Genomic DNA, 16,644 nt, shown 5'->3' with positions numbered 1-16,644 from the left:
TGATTTTAACATTAATTCATGTTCATCGGAAAACAAATAAAATATTACAAAAAAAATTAGGAGGGGGGCGCCTGGTTGGCTCAGTCATTAAGCGCCTGCCTTTGGATCAGGTCATGATTCTGGGGTCCTGGGATCGAGCCCCACGTTGGGCTCCCTGCTCGGCGGGAAGCCTGCTTCTCCCTCCCCCACTCCCCCTGCTTGTGTTTCCTCTCTGGCTGTGTCTCTCTCTGTCAAATAAATAAATAAAATCTTAAAAAAAAAAATAGGAGGAAGCAATACTACTTATAAGCTCACTTAGAAACAAATTGACATGATATTGTATAGATTTTAATTCTCTTCTATGAAATGTTCATATACACAAGACTTTCTAAATATGGGATTTTAATATTCAAGTTTTTTATGCACTGTTGTTTTAATATCACTATATATTGTAGATCCATATCTATACAAATAAGATACAGACTTACATCATTATTTAATTACTAAATAGCTTTCATTTATGTGGCTATAACTTGTTTATTTTTTAAGTTCCACATTTAAATATTTATGTGGTTTCAAATTTGGCTTTGGTTCCTAGAAAATGTATTTATATTTCCTTTCCATTTTCTCTGTCTATGTCTTTCTCCAGACAAGGCTGCATGTGTGCCCGCATGCACAAACACACAGAATGAAAAGGAAATCCCCAAAGTTTAGAAAGAACACAAACGAGAGTAATAGCTTGATTGTTTACTACGATGACCAGGGTGGGGCAGAGGCTGAGATTTACTACCCACATAAACTGCAAGGAAAAAACTCATGAATTCATGTGAGATACAAGAGAGAGTAATGGTTGAATTTGACCTGGAGCAAATGAGTATATTTAGCAATAATAAAATATAATTAATCAGCCTAATGCCTGAGATTTATCTCAATCTGTATATATCTAAAAGACATAGGGTTACCTTTTAAAATTATGACTACAATCCCTCTACTTTTTGTACAGTGAAAAATATTTGCATGATCGTAGATCTTAAATTCAGCTTATTTGGTTTGAACTTATTGGAAAAAGTATTGAAGGATTCAATAAGTTCTAGAACAGAATATATATATTATGATCTTTATGTTGTGAAATTACTACTCTATAACTAAAACAAGTAAAATAAATTCGGATGATTGGGGTTGGGGAGAAGAGAGAATAAGGAAGACTTTTTTCACCAGATATTTATTAAAACCAGTCTTAGATCATAGTGGTAAATGTAAAGACATAGCGGAGAATAAAACAAAAAGACCATTAAGGAATAAAATGTATGGATGAGCACAGGGCAATCAGAGAAAAATTAATTCTGTGATGCCATCATTGAATAGGAAGGAAAATAAAACAACTTGAGGCTGAGTTTATGGTAATATAAATAGAAGAAAAAGTAAACTTATGTAAAGAAAGAGAAATTCAACCATTTATTATGTAGAGTGTTTTAGATTTCCTATAGTACTCAGGTGGATTCTACTACTGATCAAGGATCCAACAGTGAGCAAAACAGACAATAGGCACAGAGTCTTCCCCATGGAACTTAGAGTCCGGTGGAAACACATGATTAGCACATATCCTATAACATATTCAGTGATGATGATGCTACGGAGAAAACAAAGCAAGAGAAAAAGGTAGGGAGAGCTATGGGGTGGAGTATAAAGAGAAGGAGTGGCTAGTTTTCACAGGATGGTCAGAGAAGTCTTCTGCTAAGGTGACGGCTGGGTAGGAATCTGAAGAAAGTGAGGGTCACGCTGAGAGAGTTCAAGTAAAATGCAAAGAGCCTGGGATGAAAGAATGCTTGAAGTGTTTGTGGCACAGTTGGGAGACCAGCGTGGCTAAAGAGTGGTAGCCAGTGGGGATAGGGTTGAGAAATGGGTCAGAGAAGTTGTGGCCCTTGGAAACCACTGGTGGTATCTCTGACATTCCTTTGACTAGACGTGATTCCTAACCTTGGCTACACACTGGAATCCTCTGAGGAGTTTATAAAACTATAGATGTCTTGGTCTCACTTTCAGAAATGGGTCTCAGGTGTGGGCTGGGCATGGAGAATAAAGGAAAAAATCCCCAGATGATTATCATTGACAGCCAATGAAGGACTACTGGATAGAAGTAAGGAAAATAAAAGGTATCCAATAAAGGGAAGAAAGGTGAAATAAAAGAAAAATCAAGAGAGAGTGATGTTCTGGAAGTCAAGATAAGAAAGTGACTTGAAAAAGGAGAAGAATTAGTTTTGCCAAATGCTGCCTTTCTTGGGTCCACAAAGTAAAAGCTGACTCAACTATTGGGATTGGCATTGTAGGGATCATTAGAGATTCTAAAGGTTGTTTGCTTGAGTTGTGGTGATGAAATCCTGACTGGCATGGCTTCAAAAGATAAACTGAAGACAGAGAAAGTGGACATGCTCAGTATACATAACTCTTTCAAAGACTTTTCCTATGGAGCTGAGGAGAAGAATGTCCCGTTTCTAAAGCAAGATTTGTGCTTGAGAGATACTAATTGGAAATCGGGCCATGCTTTCTAATAGAAATAATTTAGCAAAGAAAAAATTCTGATAATTAAATGAGTTAATAATTATAAAGCATTTTGTAACAGTGCCTAACAATCACATAGTAAATGTGATATAAATCCTTGTTTAATGAATGAAGGATTCAAGAGAATGGATTGCGCGGGGTAGGGGGTGGGGAGGACTTAGCAGAGGAAAATAGGTGAGGAGCCTGAGACAGGTGACTTAGCTCAATGATGGGGAACGTCATGTCCTCAAATGGTTGCTCAGAGTCTTTCTATATGGTAGACTGTTAGTTATGTGATTAGATTTGGTGGAAAGAGTATAAAGATGTTTTATTCAGAATTTCTTAATCTAAGTGAAATAAAAAGCAAAGTCATCTGTTGAAAGTAAGGGGGTAGGAAGTGTTCGAGTTTGGGGAGCCTAGAGACTGAGACAGTGAATGATTTGAAGTTTTGGTCAGGAAGTTAATGTAAGACCACCCAGTAAGGTTGCATACCTCCCCCATTAGACACTGATCTGTATGTTTTGTTTTGTTTTTACAAATACATACATACATAGAGTTCTTCCCAATTCCATCCTAACAATCTACATAACACTTCATGCTAATCTGGGTACACTTCATGTATGAAAATGTATTCCACTCTATCAAATGTAGATAATTGAACTGTTTCCAGTATTTTGATATCAAAACTATGAATAAAACTAATAGTTTTATATGTATGTTATTTCATATTTTTGCTAGAGTTTATTTGAGAGCTTGTTGGTCACACAGCACATTCTCCAGATGGGAAGATCTTGCTACTGTATCTACAACCCCCATCCATCTGCATCCCCCCTTCTTCTTTTTAAATTTAATGGGAGAGGTATACCTCCTCCAAATAAAGTCTGGTCTTTATACCCCTTTTACTTTATCGGAAACCACTCATTATTGATTCTCTCTCCAGTATGTGGAGTCAGTTTCATTAGCATGTAAATTTCTTGAGTTTTCTACATCCTGAAAACACTCTCCATTCTTGACTTCTATGATACCACATTCTTACTGTTATCTTACCACTTTGGGGTCCTCTGAGTAAGCTTCTTTTCCTCTACTAGGCCATTATTTTTAGGGACCAACTCTCCTCTCTTTTCATTTTGTGATTTCTCCTGGGGCAAATTCATCAATATCCGCAGCCTCATGTAATGCCTAACACTCACTGATGGTACCTAAGACTGAACATTCACTTTGCTAGGTCCCCGATGGCCTTCTCTTCACTCCACATACCTATATTCATTAAGACCACTGCCCATTTTTCTATTTTTCAGGAGTTGAGAATGGTTTTTTAAATCTTTTTAAAGAATTACAAATATAGGAAGGGGCGGAGCAAGATGGCGGAGGAGCAGGAGACCTGGATTTCGTCTGGTCTCAGGAATTCAGCTGAATAGGGATCAAACCATTCTGAACACCTACGAACTCAACAGGAGATCGAAGAGGAGAGTAGCAACAACTCTGAACAGAGAAGCGACCACTTACTGGAAGGTAGGACGTGCGGAGAAGTGAATCCGAGGCGATATTCGGGAGGATAGACGGCGGGGGAGGGGGCCTCCGTCGGCCGCTTCTGGCAAGTGCTAGAGCCGCGGAGCACAAAATCGGACCTTTTAGAAGTCGGCTCCGCGGAGGGACGTCGCTCCAGTGGCTAAGCGGGGGGTGGAACCCTCCCGGGACAGTGTGGTCTCAGGACCCTCGGGGTCACAGAAAGACCGGGGGTGCCTGAGTGCGGCAGAGCTCCCAGGTATCGGAGCAGGGAAGCTGGCTGCAGAGACGGAGCTGAGGCGCGGGCTCTCAGCTCGGGGTGGCCATAAACTGTGATCCGCGGCCCAGTCGGGCCACGGCTCCTCCAGCAGGGACCCAACAAGCGGCAGAGCTGAGGAGACTCCCCTTCCTCCCCCGGGAGGAGCGGCGCGGGAGCACACCGCAGGGATCTGCTGCGTTTGGTGACTCCACACGGGGTCGGGTGCCAGAGATACAAACGCTCGGTCACAGGCCAGTGAGCACGGAGTGCGGCTGGAGACCGGGGACACGGGAGTGACTGCTTTTCTCTGGGTGCGCACTGAGGAGCGGGGCCCCGAGTTCTCACCTCCTCTGGGGCAGAGATTGGGAGGCCGCCATTTTCACTGTCGTCCTCCAAAGCCGTACGGAGAGCTTGCAGGGAACAAAAGCTCCTGAGAGTAAACCCGAGCAGCTTGCTTAGGTCGGGGCAATTCTGCCTCCGGCAAAGACATTTGGGAACCACGGCAACAGGCCCCTCCCCTAGAAGATCGCCACGAACAGCCAGCAAGCCAAGACCAAGTTTACCGATCAAGGAGAAAGGGGGAAACTCTAGCGCTAGGGGAATACTGCACATAGAATTCATGGCTTTTTTTTACCATGATTCATTAGTTTTTCAAAGTTAATTTTTTAACTGTTTTTTAAATTTCTCTTTTTCCCTTTTTCAACCAACATCTTATCAATCCCTTTTTTTAAAAAAACATTTTTTATTTTTCATTTTTAGAGTCATATTTTATCCCTTCATAGTAGTTACCCTTATTTTTGGCATATATATATATAAGTTGTTCTCTCTTTAAAATTTTGAGATACAGTTTCTTCTAACAGATCAAAATATACCCTAAATCACTAGTGTATGGCTTTGTTCTAGTCTCCTGCCTGATCACATTCTCTTTTCTTTTTTAAATCTTCTTTCGTTTTTCAAACAACTTCTTATCGTATCAATTCCTTTTATAAAACCTTTTATAATTTTCATCTTTACAGTCATCTTCCATCCCTTCATTGTATCAACCCTTACTTTGCACATATATGTCTTTCTTCCTTTAAAATTTTAGGAGGCACTTCTTTCTAACAGACCAAAATATGCCCAAAATCTAATGTGTGGCACTGATCTATCCACTAGCCTGATCATATTTGATCATATTCGGTTTTTTTTTTGTATTGTTCTGTTTTTGTTTTTAAACTTTTTCTTTTTTTTTTTCTCTCTTTCTTTTCTCTTTCTTTTTCTTTCTTTCCCTTTCTTTTCCCCTGGTTTCAGGTCTTTTCTGATTTGTATACAGTATATTTGCTGGGGACGTTGTTAACCTGTTAGCATTTTGTTCTCTCATTCATCTATTCTCCTCTGGACAAAATGACAAGACAAAAAAAAAATCACCTCAGCAAAAAGAACAAGAGGTAGTACCGTCAGCCAGGGACCTACTCAATACGGACATTAGTACGATGTCAGAGTAAGAGTTCAGAATCATGACTTTAAAGATACTAGCTGGGCTTGAAAAAAACGTGGAAGTTATTAGAGAAACCCTTTCTGGAGAAATAAAAGAACTAAAATGTAACCAAGTCGAAATCAAAAAGGCTGTTAATGAGGTGCTATCAAAAATGGGAGCACTAGCTACTAGGATAAATGAGGCAGAAGAGAGAATCAGCGATATAGAAGACCAAATGATGGAAAATAAAGAGGCTGAGAAAAAGAGAGAAACAACTACAGGATCACGAGGGCACAATTTGAGAGATAAGCGGCACGATAAGACGAAACAACATTAGAATAATTGGGATCCCAGAAGAAGAAGAGAGAGGGGGGCAGAAGGTATATTGGAGCAAATAATAGCAGAGAACTTCCCTAATGTGAGGAAGGAAACAGGCATCAAAATCCAGGAGGCACTGAGAACCCTTCTCAAAATCAATAAAAATAGGTCAACACCCTGACATGTAATAGTAAAACGTACGAGTCTCAGAGACAAAGAGAACATCCTGAAAGCAGCTTGGGAGAAGAGATATCTAACCTACAATGGTAGAAATATTAGATTGGCAACAGACCTATCCACAGAGACCTGACAGGCCAGAAAGGACTGGCATGAGACCTTCAGAGCACTAAACGAGAAAAATATGCAGCCAAGAATACTATATCCAGCTAGGCTCTCATTGAAAATTGAAGGAGAGATAAAAAGCTTCCAGGACAAACAAAAACTAAAGGAATTTGCAAACACGAAACCAGCCCTCCAAGAAATATTGAAAGGGGTCCTCTAAGCAAAGAGTCTAAAAGCAGCATAAATCAGAAAGGAACAGAGAAAATATACAGTAACAGTCACCTTACAGGCAATATAATGGCACTAAATTCGTACCTTCCAATAGTTACCCTGAATGTAAATGGGCTAAATGCCCCAATGAAAAGACACAGGATATCAGATTGGATTAAAAAACAAGACCCATCGATATGCTATCTGCAAGAGACTCATTTTAGATCCAAAGACACCCCCAGATTGAAAGTGAGGGGGTGGAAAACCATTTACCATGCAAATGGACACCAAAAGAAAGCTGAGGTGGCAATCCTTATATCAGACAAATTAGATTTTAAACCAAAGACTGTAATAAGAGATGAGGAAGGACACTCTATCCTACTTAAAGGGTCTATCCAACAAGAAGATCTAACAATTGTAAATATCTATGCCCCCTAACATGGCAGCAGCCAATTATATAAGGCAATTAATAACAAAAGCGAAGAAACACATTGACAGCAATACAATAATAGTGGGGGACTTTAACACCCCCCTGACTGAAATGGACAGATCATCTAAGCAAAAGATCAACAAGGAAATAAAGACTTTAAGTGACACACTGGACCAAATGGACTTCACAGACATATTCAGAACATTCATCCCAAAAAACAGAATACACATTCTTCTCTAGTGCCCATGGAACAGTCTCCAGAATTGATCACATCCTAGGTCACAAATCAGGTCTCAACCGGTACCAAAAGACTGGGATTATTCCCTGCATATTTTCAGACCACAATGCTTTGAAACTAGAACTCAATCAGAAGAGGAAAGTTGGAAAGAACTCAAATACATGGAGGCTAAAAAGCATCCTACTAAGGAATGAATGGGTCAACCAGGAAATTAAAGAAGAATTAAAAAAATTCATGGAAAGCAATGAAAATGAAAACACAACAGTTCAAAAGCTTTGGGATACAGCAAAGGCAGTCCTAAGAGGAAAGTATACAGCAATACAAGCCTTTCTCAAGAAACAAGAAAGGTCTCAAAACACAACCTAACCCTACACCTAAAGGAGCTGGAGAAAGAACAGCAAATAAAGCCTAAACCCAGCAGGAGAAGAGAAAGAATAAAGATCAGAGCAGAAATCAATGAAATAGAAACCAAAAGAATAGTAGAACAGATCAACGAGACTAGGAGCTGGTTCTTTGAATAATTGGACAAGATCGATAACCCCCTGGCCAGACTTATCCAAAAGAAAAGAGAAATGACCCAAATCAACAAAATCATGAATGAAAGAGGAGAGATCACAACCAACACCAAAGAAATACAAACAATTATAAGAGCATATTATGAACAACTCTATGCCAGCAAATTAGATAACCTGGAAGAAATGGGTGCATTCCTAGAGATGTATTAACTACCAAAACTGAACCAGGAAGAAATAGAACACCTGAACAGACCTATAACCACGAAGGTAATTGAAGCAGTCATCAAAAATCTCCCAACAAACAAAAGCCCAGGGCCAGATGGCTTCCCAGGGGAATTCTATCAGACATTTCAAGAAGAATTAATACCTATTCTCCTGAAACTGTTCCAAAAAATAGAAATGGAAGGAAAACGTCCAAACTCGTTTTATGAGGCCACCATTACCTTGATCCCGAAACCAAAGACCCCATCAAAAAGGAGAACTACAGACCAATATCTTTGATGAACATGGATGCAAAAATTCTCACCAAAATACTAGCCAATAGTTTCCAACAGTACATTAAAAGGATTATTCACCATGACCAAGTGGGATTTATCCCTGGGCTGCAAGGCTGGTTCAACATTCGCAAATCAATCAACGTAATACAATACATTAACAAAAGAAAGAACAAAAATCATATGATCCTCTCAATAGATGCAGAAAAAGCATTTGACAAAGTACAGCATCCTTTCTTGATCAAAACTCTTCAGAGTATAGGGATAGAGGGTACATACCTCAATATTATAAAAGCCATCTATGAGAAATCTATAGCGAATATCATTCTCAATGGGGAAAAGCTGAGAGCTTTTCCCCTAAGGTCAGGAACGCGGCAGGGATGTCCACTCTCACCACTATTATTAAACATAACATTAGAAGTCCTAGCCACAGCAATCAGACAACGAATAGAAATCAAAGGCATCCAAATCAGCAAAGAGGAAATAAAACTCTCACTCTTTGCAGATGATATGATACTGTATGTGGAAAACCCAAAAGACTCCACCCAAAACTGCTAGAACTCATACAGGAATTCAGTCAAGTGGCAGGATATAAAATCAATGCACAGAAATCAGTGGCATTCCTATACACCAACAACAAGACAGAAGAGAGAGAAATAAGGAGTCGATCCCATTTACAATTGCACCCAAAACCATAAGATACTTAGGAATAAATTTAACCAAAGAGGCAAAGGATCTGTACTCAGAAAACTATAAAATACTCATGAAAGAAATTGAAGAAGACACAAAGAAATGGAACAACGTTCCATGCTCATGGATTGGAAGAACAAACATTGTGAAGATCTCAATGCTACCTAGAGCAATATACACATTCAATGCAATCCCCATCAAAATACCATCCACGTTTTTCAAAGAAAAGGAACAAATAATCCTAAAATTTGTATGGAACCAGAAGAGACCCCGAATAGCCAGAGGAATGTTGAAATAGAAAAGCAAAGCTGGCGGCATCACAATTCCAGACTTCCAGCTCTATTACAAAGCTGTCCTCATGAAGACAGTATGGTACTGGCACAAAAACAGACACATCGATCAATGGAACAGAATCGAGAGCCCAGAAATGGACCCTCAACTCTATGGTCAACTCATCTTTGACAAAGCAGGAAAGAATGGCCAATGGGAAAAAGACAGTCTCTTCAACAAATTTTTGGGAAAATTGGACAGCCACATGCAGAAGAATGAAACTGGACCATTTCCTTACACCACACACAAATATAGACTCCAAATGGTTGAAAGACCTAAACGTGAGACAGGAGTCCATCCAAATCCTAAAGGAGAACACAGGTAGCAACCTCTTCGACCTCAGCCGCAGCAGCTTCTTCCTAGAAACATCGCCAAAGGCAAGGGAAGTAAGGGCAAAAATGAACTCTTGGGATTTCATCAAGATAAAAAGCTTTTGCACAGCAAAAGAAACAGTCCACAAAACCAAAAGACAACCAACAGAATGGGAGAAAATATTTGCAAATGACACATCAGATAAAGGGCTAGTATCCAAATCTATAAAGAACTTATCAAACTCAACACCCAAAGAACAAATAATCCAATCAAGAAATGGGCAGAAGACATGAACAGACATTTTCCAAAGAAGACATCCAAATGGCCAGCAGACACATGAAAAAGTGCTCAACATCGCTCGGCATCAGGGAAATCCAAATCAAAACCTCAATGAGAGACCACCTCACACCAGTCAGAATGGCTAAAATTAACAAGTCAGGAAATGACAGATGTTGGCGCGGATGTGGAGAAAGGGAATCCTCCTACACTCTTGGTGGGAATGCAAGCTGCTGCAACCACTGTGGAAAACAGCATGGAGGTTCCTCAAACATTGAAAATAGAGTTACCATATGATCCAGCATTTGCACTACTGGGTATTTACTACAAAGATACAAATGTAGGGATCCGAAGGGGTACGTGCACCCCAATGTTTATAGCAGCATTGTCCACAATAGCCAAACTGTGGAAAGAGACAAGATGTCCCTCGACAGATGAATGGATAAAGAAGTGGTATATACACACAATGGAATATTATGCAGCCATCAAAAGGAATGAGATCTTGCCATTTGCAACGACGTGGATGGAACTGGAGGGTGTTATGCTGAGTGAAATAAGTCAATCAGAGAAAGACATGTATGATATCACCTCACTGATATGAGGAATTCTTAATCTCAGGTAACAAACTGAGGGTTGCTGGAGTGGTGTGGGGTGGGAGGGATGGGGTGGCTGGGTGATAGACATTGGGTAGTGTATGTGCTATGGTGAGCGCTGGGAATTGTGCAAGACTGTTGAATCACAGAACTGTATTTCTGAAACAAATAATGCAACATATTTTAAGAAAAAAGAAAAAGAAGAAGATAGCAGGAGGGGAAGAATGAAGGGGAGTAAGTCGGAGGGGGAGAGGAATCATGAGAGATGATGGCCTCTGAAAAACAAACTGAGGGTTCTAGAGGGGAGGGGGGTGGGTGGATGTGTTAGCCTGGTGATGGGTATTAAGGAGGGCACGTTCTGCGTGGAGCACTGGGTGTTATGCACAAACAATGAATCATGGAACACTACATCAAGAACTAATGAGGTAATGTATGATGATTATCATAACAATAAAAAAATTAAAAAAAAAGAATTACAAATATACAAAAAGCAAGTAAGTAAATAGAAGAATATATACTAGGAACTGTATGTGGCCTGCAGAACCCCAAATATTTACTCTTTTGCCCTTCACAGACAAAATGTGTTAACTGCTATTTTAGATGTTTCAAAGTCCTTTAAAATTCCATAAACTAAGACAGAATTCCACATTACTAAACAGTGTTTCCTCAGTGAATGACATCATTATTCACTCATGCAGATACATCTCAAACCTAGTGCTTATGATTGTACACTTTTACCTCTCATGTCCAATCTGTTATTATGCTTTATGTTCTAAAGCATTCTAAAGTCAATCTACTAGCTTTTAGTTCCATATTATCATCCTGGCCCAATATAGTATCATCTTGCACCTACGCTCTCCTCTGTCTAGCCGACCCTTCCACTGCCCCTCATATTACTAGAATCACTTTCCTTAGTAAATTGCTAACTATTTAACTCCTAAGTAATACTCTTCAATGATTTCTGGATGACTTTAGGATTATAAAGACTCATTACATTGTCCTCTAGGGTCTGCATGGTTTGACTCCCATCCTGTTCACTAGCCTTACCCCAAACCACCCTGTCCTTCCCTTTCCCAGTCCAGCCACATTAGCTTTCTTTCCACAGTTTAGTGAGGCCAGCTCCCTCTAAATACACGGCATTTCTACAGGTGGTTCCCTATGCCTGGAACCTTCCTTTGCTTATTTAATTTAATCCTACTTATCCCTAGACTGTACCTCAACATCACTTCTTTGGAGAAGACTTCCTTCATACCCTATTTAGGTCAGGTTCCATTTTAATATGCTCTCCTCCAATACCCCTTTGTGTGATACTTGGCTAACACATCTTGCCCCTCCATATGATAAAGATCATGAGAGGAGATCTGTCTGTTGTTTGCAATAGTGTTTCCTAAACTTGTCCTTGTGCCTGATAACTATAGCACTGGAAATAAATATGTCATCGATGAATGGATTGAGTCTCTGATATAAATATTTATTATATAAAATCAGGGGAGAAATGGTATATTAATTCAATAAATAATTAGGTACAATGGACTAATTATTTTTAAAACAAAATTAGGTACTTACCTCACATTATTAATCAAAACAAATCCAGGAAGTTAAATTATTTTATGTAGAAAGAAGCAATGCATTTATGGATGACTTTTTAAGCATAATCCCAAAGGTTGAAATAAAAAAGGAAAAAATGAAAAGATTTGACTGCATTAAAGAATAAAAAAGCCAACACATATCCACATTTAAAAAGTCTTCATGGAAAAGATTAAAACCAATTTTAAAAATGGAAATTAGAAAAATAATCTATAAGGCAGATCATTTCTAGTCTGCAATCATGTGAAATTCACTCCATTGCCATTGTTTGTCGCATGCATTTCAGGTGGAATCTAGTAATACAGTGTAAATCTAGTAATAGGTGTAAATACAGATTGCTATGTTTATCTGTATAGCTTCTTGCCTATCCAGCATTCATTTGGACCTCATTTATAATAAATTTATCAATGAATTGTTAAGAATGTAATGACTGATACACAGTAGTTGTCATCACTGTGAGAGGAATTTAAGACTACTTTCTCAGCTCCCACAGGAGTGCATTATTATTTCTGAGAGAAAGGACTGACAGCAGGCAGAAATAGAAAAATTTTACTCCACTCAGTGACAATATTCTACTAAGACTCCTTACAATGCTTCAAGAAACACACCTTACGGGGCCTGTGTGTTTTATTTCCTAAGAGACTCTTCTTTTCCTACCAAGTAATGATCCCATCTTTTGAGCTTTAGATCATTAAATTTTCTGTGTTCTGTATCTTAAATTCACTAAAGAATTTCATTTCTTCCCCCTCCTTGTGTGTAAATGACTCTATATTGATTGGTTGAAAAGTGAAAACTCCCGTCATTCCTTTAAACATTTTTCATGCAATTTAAACATGAATTGACAGTTCAGTATTTTGTAGGTATAAACAAACACATTGATTTGAACATGAAATAACTATATTATGAAAAGGATGAAATATGCTATTCTTCTTCCATAAATATAAGCAGATTTAAGATTAAGACAGATTTTGAGAATAGCCTTTCCTTGTGCAATAGTAACATTTTTTAAAAAAGAAATGATAGGAGCTATATTTCTTTTGTTTAGTGATTGGCACTTAAATTTTATTATTATGGTGCTTATTTGTAGCATTTTACTTTTTAAAATTTTTAAATCAAAGCAAAACTGAATGTAGTACCAAAAACCATAGGGAAAGTCATGAGCATTGAAATAAATTTCTTGGATTCTTATTGCCAAAATTTAATATGATATTGGGACTTTGGAGATCTATGTGATAGCCTCTTCTTACCTGTGATTATTAAAAAAAAAACCAACTTAGGCCCTCTTGAATTGAGTCCATGTTTTGTTGGCCACATTAGGTTTAGGAAACATGTTATAGAAGTTGAAACCTATCATCATTTCATTTAAATTAATAATGTAACTGTAATTTGAAAAATAGGGAATTGAATAAAATAGTCCAGAGGCAGGTAGATGAACAAATAAGACCCAGCACAAAATTATGAAGCGTATTAGGAAAGATGCTTATTAAGTAGTTAGGGGAATAGGCTCCTCTTATTGCCTTTCTTCCTTCTATTTAAATAAAAGCTTTATGGTTAAGAACTCCCTCCTCATCAGAAATTGTATATGACTCAATGTAACAACAAAACAACAATAAAAATTACATTCTAATTACTGCAAAAAACCCACAGCAAACAGGCAGGGAAATGGTTTCTATTATTGCTTAATTTAAAACATGTATCTGCAACAGACTCTGTTGTACTAAGTTCAAATCACAAGTCAATGCGTCATGGAAATCTTAGTGGAGGTTAAAGACCTGGTGTTTTGGTTTCATCAACTCAGTTGAATGGCCAGCTTAACTTTAGCGCTGTCTGTTACCTATGATCTCTTCCCAGTCAGTCTCAAGTTAGCAATCTCCCTTCTAAACCTAAATGGGTAGATCAACAATCTAGTTGACAATTTTTCACTGTTAGAAATGGCAATTTCATATGGTTTAACCTAATAATGAGAATGCAGACAGTAGAGGAATTTCTTTCTCTCTCTCTCTTTTTTGAAGATTTCATTTATTTATTTATTTTAGAGGGGGGGATGGGGGAAGGGCAGAAGGAGAGGGAGAGGGAGAATCTCAAGCAGACTCTGCATTGAGTGCAGAGCCTGATGCAGGGCTCGATTTCAGGGCCCTGAGACCAAGAGTTGGACATTTAACTGGCTGAGCCACTCAGGTGCCCCAGAGGAATTTCTTTCTTAAATGTTGTCATTCTGATAGATATAAATACATCCATTAGACAAATTCACATAGGATACTGGGTTTTCCTTGAATTTCCTTATCTTTCTAAATGACTGGGTTTACAAAGTACTGATTACAAAATTTGAGGTACAAAGAGCCTTGGAAAATATATACTTTACAAAATGCTTCTGCATAAAATATCTCCTTTAATTTTTGTAAAAACCCTATGATCTCAGTATTATCATTATCTGCATTTTCTAGCTGAACTAAGATCCAACTTTTTTCAGATTTCTTTGCCCATGCTCTTCACAGCTGAACTGTACTGCTACCATCTGCCAACCCATTGAGATAGACTTCTAATGTTAACTTCATTTTTCTAGATGAAAAAAACTAAAATCAAAAGAGGGTATGCCCTTAACCCAGGTCACATTTTCTACTCTGCTCCAGTTCTGTTCACAGCTGGGTCTAAAATAGATTTAATTGTCAGAGCAGTGTTCTTTCCCATAAATACATATTTAACTCAAAATAGTCTTCTATTTATTGTTTCAATCACATCAGATGATAGTATCTTAATTATATGCAATTTTGCAGTTCCTATTTGTCAACTAGGGCTTTTTAATGTTACAAGTAGTCAAAAGAAATAAAAAAAAACAATGCAAATAGGTTTAAATAAACAAAAAAATTGAATTGAATCACTCATAAAATTGTGACGTCCACAGATAGGACAAGCTCTGGGTTTGTCTTGATTTAGTGGTTACAGGTAGACAAAGACCTGATTTCTTTCTCTCTCCAAGTGTGGTAGTTTTTTTATTTGTTTTTGTTTGTTTTGTTTCTCCTAAGTCTGGATTCTCACCTATGCCTACAATTCCAGGCTTTAAATTCATGACTTCTAGTAGCTCTTTCAGATGATCAAGGAATATTATTTTACTAGAGTCTCAGCAAGTCTTCTTTCATGGTTCAGTTTAATTGGGTCGATGCCAATTCCTGATCAATTCTTATAGCCATAGGAACTCTGTATGTTTAATGGCTTAGTCCTGATTAGGTTAGTTCAGATTCTAACTAAAGGTGTTACTGTGATCTGATCGAAGCAATCAGTGTTCAGCCAGGGAACTGGGTCAATGCTATTCCCATCCCCACCCACCAAAGGAACAAAACCAAAGACTGATACTTAGGAGAGGAACAGGAGGATTGCTGTTGAGATATAAAATGCCAGCGGGGCGCCTGGGTGGCTCAGTTGGTTAAGCGACTGCCTTCGGCTCAGGTCATGATCCTGGAGTCCCGGGATCGAGTCCCACATCGGGCTCCCTGCTCGGCAGGGAGTCTGCTTCTCCCTCTAACCCTCTTCCCTCTTGTGCTCTCTGTCTCTCATTCTCTCCCTCTCAAATAAATAAATAAAATCTTTAAAAAAAATAAAAAATAAAAAAATAAAATGCCAGCAAATCTATGGCCCAGGAAATTCAAAGTGTGACAGTGATTCTTTACTAAGGATGCACCCTGGGTACCTTCTGGAATCTTTGTGTTATTGTTTTTATGTCTTAGCCTTTTAATTGTGAAATTTAATTTACACACTGAAAAGTCCATTAAATATAAATGCATGACATCATTAATCATTGTAAGTAGAACATCGGTATAATCTTTATCTAGGTCAAATAAAAGCACATTGTCAGACCTGAAGAAGCTTCCCAGGTACACCCTCATAATCACAATCCCTTCTGACTTCCTTGAAGGTTACAGTTATTACATGTTATGGTAACCACGTCCTTTCTTTACTAAACCCTTCTACTGCCTACCACCTCAGTGTGAATCCCTAAGCATTATAACTTAGTTTTTCCCATTTGTAGCACTTTGCAGAAATTTAATTGTACAGTGTGGGGGCTGGCTCTAAAAGTCCGTAAAATTCTTTCATGTTGTTGTGTGTGTGTTCGCATCCCACTCAGTGAAACTACCACACTTTATTTTTACATTTTACTGTTATTGACCGTTTGTGTTAACTACCATGAACATTCTTGAATATGTCTCTTGGTACACACGTGACTTTATTTCTGTCAGATATATGCCTCTAGATTCGTTGGGTCATGGGAAATACATCTGTTTAGCGTATTAGATACTGCCAAAGGGTTTCCCAAAGTAATCTAACCATTTTATTGTCCTGCTAGTAGTTGGAGAGTTTCTCTTCTTCCATTGCCATTGCTAAATCATGCCACTGTCAGGTGGGCTTCAGACATTCTGGTGGATATCCACCAGGGATCTCTCATTGCAGCTTTACTTTGCACAGTCCTGGTTAGAAATAAGATCTGCTGGTCTTTTCTATGTTCTTCTTTGTTAAATGACTGTTGAAGTCCTTTGCACTTTTTTTTAATCTAATTGATTATCTGATTTCTTTTGCACTTAGAGGTTTCATATATTCTGATATGAGCTACTTGACAATTATTTTTGTATTGCAAATAT

This window comes from Eumetopias jubatus, unplaced genomic scaffold, assembly GCF_037043125.1.
Source record: "Eumetopias jubatus isolate StellerSeaLion01/CBP00866 unplaced genomic scaffold, mEumJub1_p1.0 scaffold_14, whole genome shotgun sequence".
In the NCBI taxonomy this organism is placed as follows: domain Eukaryota; kingdom Metazoa; phylum Chordata; class Mammalia; order Carnivora; family Otariidae; genus Eumetopias; species Eumetopias jubatus.
The sequence above is the reverse complement of the archived record's forward strand: the minus strand, read 5'-3'. Positions refer to the sequence as shown.